The sequence below is a fragment of the Colobus angolensis genome, unplaced genomic scaffold (assembly GCF_000951035.1).
Source record: "Colobus angolensis palliatus isolate OR3802 unplaced genomic scaffold, Cang.pa_1.0 Scaffold32, whole genome shotgun sequence".
Classification (NCBI taxonomy): domain Eukaryota; kingdom Metazoa; phylum Chordata; class Mammalia; order Primates; family Cercopithecidae; genus Colobus; species Colobus angolensis.
In genome coordinates, this window is record NW_012116488.1 from 3,485,991 (window position 1) to 3,492,874 (window position 6,884).

Here is a 6,884-nt window from a genome sequence, read left to right on the forward strand (position 1 = left end):
CCTTGGCCTCCCAAAGTGCTGGGATTATAGGCGTGAGCCACCGCGCTGGGCCGAGCCCAGAGGTTTGACACCAGCCTGGGGAACATGACGAAACTCTGTCTCTACAAAAAATACAAAAACTGAGCCAGGTGTGGTGGTGCACGCCTGTAGTCCCAGCTACTCAGGAGGCTGAGGCAGGAGAATCGATTGAGTCCGGAGAATCGACTGAACCTGGAGGATCCACTGAGCCCGGGAGTTCGAGGCTGCAGTGAGCCATGATCGAGCCACTGCACTCCAGCCTGGGCGAAAGAGCAAGACAATCAATCAATCAATCAAAAAAATTTTTTAAAAATAAAAATAATTTTCCTTATAGTAGCTCTGTCAAAATTATGACATTTAACTTTCAAGAATCCATCCGCTTGATTTGATGCTATCCACTGACAGCTTGCAGTCTCTACACAGGAAGGGCTTTGAGACTGCAGTCTAGCTAGAATGGAGTCAAGGGATTTACCTCAAAAGTGCATTTGCAGAGCAGGTGCACTATTCTACTCCGATAATATGTTTATTTGTGGTGGCTTAGGAAGTCTTAGTGGGTATTACAAAAGGTCAGAATCCCTGGCCATCTCCTTGGCACACTCAGTGATAATCCTACCGAAAGCAACTTCAGAACCCAGAGAGGGAGCGCACGGCTGCCCTTGCTAGGCTCCAGCACGTACTAGAACTGTCACAATTGTCCGGCAGGTAACAGCATAACCACATTTTGAATCAAAAGTGTTGTTCAAGCTGAAATCCTAGTATTCACCCTCAATTCCTCTGTTTCCCTCACCCGTACAACAATCTCTCAACTCAGTCCATCAGCCCTATCTCCAAGCCTCCCTCAAGCCTGGCGCCTCCTCACCAACTCTGTGGCCATGCCACGGTAGAAGCTATCATATCCCTCGCCTACACTGCTACCATGGTCTTCCACGCCTGCCCCTAGAAGCCAGGCTCATTCAGCCGTCAAAATTAGCTGTTTGACTTCACTGAAATGAAAAGCGCTTGCGTTCCAAAGGGCACCATCAAGAAAGTAAAAATACATCTAATCCACAACACTGACTAAAATTAAAAAAAAAAAAAGACAACCCACAAAATGGAAGAAAATATCTGCTGGTTATAAAGCTGATAAGAGCTTTTACCCAGAATATATAAAAAGCTCTTAAAACTCAATAATAAAAGACAATTTTTTTTTTTTTTTTTTTTGAGACGGAGTCTTGCTCTGTCGCCCGCACTGGAGTGCAGTGGCCTGATCTCAGCTCACTGCAAGCTCCGCCTCTCGGGTTTACGCCATTCTCCTGCCTCAGCCTCCCGAGTAGCTGGGACTACAGGCACCCGCCACCTCGCCCGGCTAGTTTTTTGTATTTTTTAGTAGAGACGGGGTTTCACAGTGTTAGCCAGGATGGTCTCGATCTCCTGACCTCGTGATCCGCCCGTCTCGGCCTCCCAAAGTGCTGGGATTACAGGCTTGAGCCACCGCGCCCGGCCAATAAAAGACAATTTTAAAAGCTGGGTGCAGTGTCATATGGCTACAGTCTCAGCTACTTGGGAGGCTGGGTGGGAAGATTGCTCGAACCCAGGAATTTGAGACCAGCCTGATCAACACAGCAAGACTTCATCTCAAAACAACAACAAAAGACAATTTTACAATGAGCAAGGTCTAAGAAACATTTCTCCGAAGAAGACAAACAATGCCCAGTACGGCTGGGCGCAGTGGCTCACATCTATAATCCCAGCACTTGGGGAGGCCAAGGCAGGTGGATCACCTCAGGTTGGGAGTTCGAGACCAGCATGGCCAACATGGTTAAACCCTGTCTCTACTAAAAACACAAAAATTAGGTTGGCATAGTGGTGCATGTCTGTAATCCCAGCTACTCAGGAGGCCAAAGGAACGAGAATCACTTGAACCCAGGAGGTGGAGGTTGTCCTGAGCCAAGATCATGCCACTGCACTCCAGCCTGGGTGACAAAGCAAGACTCTATTTCAAAAAAAAAGGCCGGGCGCGATGGCTCAAGCCTATAATCCCAGCACTTTGGGAGGCCGAGACGGGCGGATCACAAGGTCAGGAGATCAAGACCATCCTGGCTAACACGTGAAACCCCGTCTCTACTAAAAAATACAAAAAACTAGCCGGGCAAGGTGGCGGGCGCCTGTAGTCCCAGCTACTTGGGAGGCTGAGGCAGGAGAATGGCGTAAACCCGGGAGGTGGAGCTTGCAGTGAGCTGAGATCCGGCCACTGCACTCCAGCCTGGGCGACAGAGCGAGACTCCATCTCAAAAAAAAAAAAAAAGCCAATAAGCACATGAAAATACGCTCAGCATCATTAATCGTTAGGGAAATGCAAATTAAAACCACAAGGAGATACCACTTCACACCCACTAGGATGGCTACTAAAAAAACACAGAACATGTGTTAGCAAGGATGTGGAGAAAATTGTATACATTGCTGGTGAAAAATAAAATGGTGCAGCCACCAGTCAGTGGTTCTTCAAAAGGTTAAACACAGAGTTACCATATGACTCAGAAATTATATTCCTAGGTTTATGCTCAATAGAAATGATAACACGTCTACAAAGAATTTGTAGATAAATGTTCATAATATCACCACTCATAATAGCCAAAATATCAAAACAACCTAACTGTCCATCAGCTGATGAATAGATAAACAAAATGTGTTCTATCCACACAATGGAAGCCTGTTCAGCAATAAAAAGGCGTGAAGTACTGATTCATGCTACAACATGGAGGAATCCTGAGAACATTATGCTAAATGAAAGCAACCAGACACAAAACACTACATATTATATGACTCCATGTACACGAAATGTCCAGAATAGGCAAGCTGTAGACAGAGTAGGTCAGTGGTTGCCCAGGGCTGGGAGAAGAAGGGGTTACGGTGTATTGTGGAAGGGTACGGAGTTTCCTTTTAGGGTGATGAGAAAGTTCTAAAATTGACGTAGTGATGGCTGCATAGCTGTGAATACAGTAAAAACCATGGAATTGTATACAAATGTGTGAACTGTGTGGCATGTAAATTATATCTCAATAAAACTGTTACCCCCCAAAAAACAAAGGAAAACATCAGTTCCTTCAAAGAGAAATCAGACCATACTACCCATTCTACTCAAAACTCCTCACTTGTTCCCCAGTGCTCCAAGAATAAAAACCAAATGCCCCATGTAGTCGAAGTCCTTTGCAGCTCCCCGTCACCTCTCTACCCATCTCCACTTGTCCTCCAAGTTCTAGCTCCACTGACCCACTCTGTCCTGCTCAGGTTTCATAATTATTTCCTCTATGCAGAATGAATGATCTTCTCACTTCATTTATCTGGCTTCCTCTCAACCATGGGGTCTAGCTTAAATATCACCACCACAAAAAGGCCTTCTCTGACCAGATCACTTAAGAGTACCCACTGTCCCTTCTTTCCTCTATCACACACGCTTCATAATTCTCATTACAACCTTTAACTGCTTTATTTGCTAAACCATTTAAAAATCATCTCTTCTATGAGAATGTAAGCAACATGAATTCTCTCTTGCTTACCAAGGTAAATTCTAGTATCTAATAATATCTTTGGCACAGAGTAGATGCTTGGTAAAGATTTGTTAACTTCAGGTCTTACTGCAAAACAATAGTCTCAATCCAATCTTTAAAATTGGGCCAGGCACAGTGGCTCACGCCTGTAATCCCAGCACTTTGGGAGGCCGAGGTGGGAGGATCGCTTGAGGCCAGGAGTTCAAGACCAGTCTGGCCAATGTGGCGAAACCCATCTCTACTAAAAAATACAAAAATTAGCCGAGTGTGGTGGTACACACCTATAATCCCAGCTACTTGGGAGGCTAAGGCAGGAGAATCACTTGAACCTGGGAGGTGGAGGCTGCAGTGAACCAAGATCGTGCCATTACACTCCAGCCTGGGCAACAGAGTGCTATTCCATCTCAAAAATAAATAAATAAAAATATAAAGAATAATGCTTCCTTAGTCATGAATATTTCAGTTAAAAAAATACAAAACACCACTCTATGGCATTCTTCAAGTTACTATGCTTCCTTTCCCCACCAGCCCCATCAATCTCATAACCCTGGAAGGTGCAGCTAGCCTTCACTGCTGACTGCTAACACCCAACTGCCACCCTGATGGCCAATTTCTCAAAACTGGAGCTAGGACTAATATAGAGTCTAAGTCATCCACTTAGCAGTACAATAACCATGTTATCAGAGTGCTCTGACTACACTAATGGTTTAAGGATTCTCTCCAAAATCTCTAGGAAGCAACAATTCGTATCCCTATTGTAGAATCTACATTTGAAATCTGGCTACGACATCTATTAATTATTAAAGTATTAAATTCTTAAGGAGGAATGTAATGAGACTGAGGCAATTATTTATCTTCTAGACAAAATTTTGTCACTTCCTTGCTCCCATCCCCATCGGCTACCCAATGGTCACAAGCTAAAGCCTAACACAAGCATGGAAAGTAGACATTATGACAAAACAGTCTATATCTAACTTCATCTCAGGCCACTCTTCATCCACACACTGTGCACTTCCTACCTTAGCAATCACCCCTCTACTTGCTTCTTCTCCCAGCCCTGGGCAACCACTGATCTCCTCTCTGTCTACAGCTTGCCTATTCTGGACATTTCATTTAAATGGAATCATATACTATGTGGTGTTTTGTGTCTGGTTGCTTTAACTTAGCATAATGTTCTCAAGGTTCCTCCATGTTGTAGCACAAATCAGTACTTCGTTCCCTTTCATTGCTGAACAGGCTTCCATTGTACGGACAGGCCACATTTTGTTTGTCCATCCATCAGCTTTCCATCACAGTCCCTGCACACACCACAACCTATATGTCTTTGCAGAACGAAGTCCCTTTCCCCTCTTCCCTATTCCCTCATATGTACCCTATAAGAACTAGTCCTCCTCCACCAGGAAGCCTTCATAGATTCCCTCAGATATTTGGTTGGTCTTTCTCTACTTTCATAGAACTCCATGACGGCAGTTATCACACAGCACCATCATTATCTGTCTTCTCTCCCCTTCGATGGACTCTTTGTCATCTTTGTCTATGTTCTTCTAGTCTATATACTTTGTGGTGCTTAAAAAGACCAATAAAGAGTATGGTACGATCAATGCTCAATACATGTTTGTTGAATGAATCTCTCTCTCAAAGCACTGTGCTAGATTCACCCAAGTATGATAGCCCTAAATATAAAATAGTGACAAAAATTCGGTGGAACTCTTATGTCCAGGTCCAAAGAATACATTCATTTTAAACTGAATATACATCTTGAGTAACAGCTCCCTTCTACCTTAGCAATTCACAAAGTCATCAACTACTCCCTTCTAACTTTATTGAGCTCTCTGTGCATTACTGAATCTAGAAATCTCTTCATGCTTAACACCAAAGCTTTTTATTATAACCCTTTCCTGATCTATTCCTCATCTTCCCAAGTTCAATCAACTGCCTCTGCCTGATGCCTGTTTCCTTCCTTTTCTTCCTACTAAGTTCCAGTAGCCATTTTGTTCAACTCATAGAGATGCTAGTATGAAAAGAGATTCTCCCCAAACTTAAGTGTAACTTCTTTAAGAAAAAATTGGAAAAAAAATCCAGTAGATGCCAGTCTTCCATTGAAAAAGACATGTGGGTATAATATAGCTGATGCCTAACAAAAGCTACTTTCTAGTCACTCCTTCAGAAGAGGGTTATCCTCATTCCATCTTCCCCACCACTGGTTTTCCAAGGCAGTCCTGAAAATTCAATTTGTGTGTCCCCTACACCTGCACTTAGTTCTCTCTTTTAAAGTGCAAAGGCCAGACCATGATCTCCCTGAGGCAGTGACCGGGTCTGTCTGGTTCACCACAGCATCCCTAGAGCCAGCCTGGCACAGTGGCTGGCATACGATGGCCAAATAACAATCAACATGGGACGTTAAGTCAGGTTAACAACAACAACAAAAACAAGGTCAGAGGTTTATCAAGGTACATTATAGCTGGGTGTGAGAAAACACAAAGTCCTGCAGCTTAAAAGACCAGGAATCACTGGTGATCACAAGGAGCTACAGTGGCTTCATTCCCAGATGCTACCTATGCCCGCGATTTGGGTTTGCGGATTTCCCAGAACTCTGTTTACAAGACCTTGGCTGCAAGGAGGCAGTCAACAAGTGCAACTGATCACTCCAGTAGATGAGAAAAGAATGCACCCAGTTTGGTATCCCACATTCTGCCAACAAATGGAACATAAGTCACAGAACAGAATAAAATTCCTGAATCCCAATAAGAAAGAGAGGAAGAAAAAAGTGCAGGGACGAGAAACGGAAGTAGAGAAGGAGTAACTAAAGTCATGAGAAGTCAGAGACATATCAGAACGGACTAGAGGGCGAGAAGGCAGGCTAGCACAAATGACGGCAGAGGCTCCCCTTTACTGAAATGTACAGCGGCAGACACCATGCTTAACTTTACATGCACTGACCCATTTAATCCTCTCACCAAGCCAGAGGTAGAAACTATTCTCATCTCCATTCCACTGGTGATGAAACCGGAGCGGCGTGAGGTAGGGCACTTGCCCCAGCACAGAGCGAGGAAGGTGCCGCTGTGACCTGCCCGGGTCTGACTCCAGGACACCCCATTCTTTAACCCTTATTACCTATTCTGCCTCCCAGGCCTTCAAATAGGGTTGGGAAAGGAGTCATTCGCTTATCCATTCATCGAACACTGAACACCAACTGGGTGAGTGTCAAGGCCTGGGGCCACGCGCCGGTGGGCGGATGTAAAGGACGCGGGCTGCGAGTAAGGGGCAGAACGCGACGTCAATCCTAAGGCGAAGAAGCACAGCCCGCGGCCAGACCGGCAGCCGGGGTACAGGGTGGGA

The 6,884-nt window shown here is 44.8% G+C and overlaps 1 protein-coding gene across 1 annotated transcript in view; it reads right to left on the reverse strand.

Annotated features, from left to right (window-relative positions):
* Positions 1-6,729, reverse strand: part of TECPR2 (tectonin beta-propeller repeat containing 2) — a 140,776-nt gene extending 134,047 nt beyond the window's left edge. The window contains exon 1 of the mRNA XM_011951581.1: positions 6,503-6,729. The gene's annotated coding sequence lies outside the window, so the exon portion shown is untranslated. The remainder of the gene's footprint in view (positions 1-6,502) is intronic.
* Between the last annotated feature and the right edge of the window lie 155 nt (positions 6,730-6,884).